This window comes from Camelus bactrianus, chromosome 13 (assembly GCF_048773025.1).
Source record: "Camelus bactrianus isolate YW-2024 breed Bactrian camel chromosome 13, ASM4877302v1, whole genome shotgun sequence".
Classification (NCBI taxonomy): domain Eukaryota; kingdom Metazoa; phylum Chordata; class Mammalia; order Artiodactyla; family Camelidae; genus Camelus; species Camelus bactrianus.
Window position 1 is genome coordinate 70,337,996 of NC_133551.1, and position 2,103 is coordinate 70,340,098.

The following is a 2,103-nucleotide window of genomic DNA, read 5'->3' on the forward strand; positions in this document are numbered from 1 at the left end:
TTGTGTCATTTGTAAAATGGGGGGACAGTAATTCATCCATTTAACAGATACTTACGTGAGCATCTACGATGTGCCACTCACTGTTCCAAGCACTTGGGAATCAACAGTGACTAAAGAGACAAAAATTTCTACCCTCTTATTGTGCGAATTAAATGAAATTATGCATGTAAAAATTTTAGCCTGGGACACAGGGAAGGTTCAATACATTATCAGTCTTATTCTCTAAAGCTCTTTCAAAACCCTCTTCCATCATACAAACATATTTTCTTTTTCTCCCCAAATACAGTTTTACAGTCATAATTGTGGTCCATCTTGCTGACACAAGCAGAAGGTGAACTCAGCTGGGGGGAGAAGGTGAGAATAAAAATCACTCCTCCCACAGTGCAGCTCCATACTCTTTGCACCCAGTTGAAAAATAGAGCTGGAGAGTGATTTGTTTCTTTTCTTCCCTGTTTTTTCCTTTCTAAATACAAGTAACCATAATGCCAATGGTCCACTGGAGCGGTAAGATGGAGCCAAATTTTAGAAGGGTTTAGCGCCATCCAATATGGTAGCCATTACCATATATTTGCCATATGGGCTATTAAAATTTTTTTCTAATTTTTATTGAAGTATAATTGATTTACAATGTTGTTAGTATCTAGTATACAACATAGTGATTCATGTATATATATGTGTGTGTGTGTGTATATATATATATATTCCTTTTCTTTTTTCTTTTCTTTTTTTGAGGGGGGAGGCAATTAGATCTGTTTGTTTGTTTGTTTGTTTAATGGAGGTACTGGGGATCGAACCCAGGACCTCATGCATGCCAAGCATGTGCTCTGCCACTGAGCTATATCTTCCCACCTGTATATTCCTTTTCATATTCTTTTCCATTATAGGCCATTACAAGGAATTGAATATAGTTTCTGTGCTATATAGTAGGACCTTGTTGTTTGTCTGTTTTATATATAGTAGTTAGTATCTTCAAATCCTGAACTCACAGTTTATTCCTCCATCCCCGCCCTTTCCCCCTGGTAATCAAAAACTTGTCTCCTATGTATGTGAGTCTATTTCTGTTTTGTAAATAAGTTCATTTGTGCCATTTTTTTAGACTCTACATGTAAGTGATATCAAATGGTATTTTTCTTTCTCTTTCTGGCTTACTTCCATTTGTATGATGATCTCCAGGTCCATCCATGTTGTTGCAAATGGCATGATTTTATTCTTTTTTATGGCTGAGTAGTATTCCATTGTATAAATACACCACAACTTCTTTATCCAGCCATCTGTTGATGGATGTCTAGGTTGTTTCCATATCTTGGCTATTGTAAGTAGTGCTGCTATGAACACTGGGGTGCATGTATCTTTTTTAATTAGAGTTCCCTCCAGATATATGCCCAGGAGTGAGATTGCTGGATCACATGGTAAGTCTATTTTTAATTTTTTAAGGAATCTCCAAACTGTTTTCCATAATGGCTGCACCAAACTGCATTCCCACCAGCAGTGTAGGAGGGTTCCCTTTTCTCCACAGCCTCTCCAGCATTTATCATTTGTGGACTTTTGAATGATGGCCATTCTGACTGGTGTGAGGTGATACCTCATTGTAGTTTTGATTTGCATTTCTCTAATAGTTAGTGATATTGAGCATCTTTTCATGTGCCTATTGGCCATCTGTATGTCTTCATTGGAGAAATGTTTGTTTAGATCTTCAGCCCATTCTTTGATTGGGTTGTTTATTTTTTTGTTATTGAGCTCTATGAGCTGTTTTTTAATATGATTAAAATTAAATTTAAAATTCAGTTCTTGAGTCGCACTAGCTCACTTCAAATGCTCAACGGCCATATGTAGCTACCACATTGAACAGTACAGATAAAGAAATATCCATCACCACGAGTTTTATTGGCTAGCACTGGTCTATAGCTGTGTTTCTCCAACTTGAATGCATATATGAGAATCCTGAGATCCTGTTACAGTGCAGATTCTGACTGAGTAGGTTCTCAGTGGGGCCCAGAATTTTGCATTTCTGCTCCTGGGTGATACTGCTGGGCCTACACTTTGAGTAGAGAGTATGAATTGTTATAATGAAGACACAGAGTCAGGAAGATAAGGAATTTCCAC

The 2,103-nt window shown here is 37.4% G+C and overlaps 1 non-coding gene across 1 annotated transcript; it reads right to left on the reverse strand.

Annotated features, from left to right (window-relative positions):
• Positions 1-773: 773 nt before the first annotated feature.
• On the reverse strand, positions 774-846 carry TRNAA-GGC (transfer RNA alanine (anticodon GGC)). Its single transcript has one exon. It is a non-coding gene; the product is annotated as a tRNA-Ala (tRNA).
• Positions 847-2,103: the final 1,257 nt, after the last annotated feature.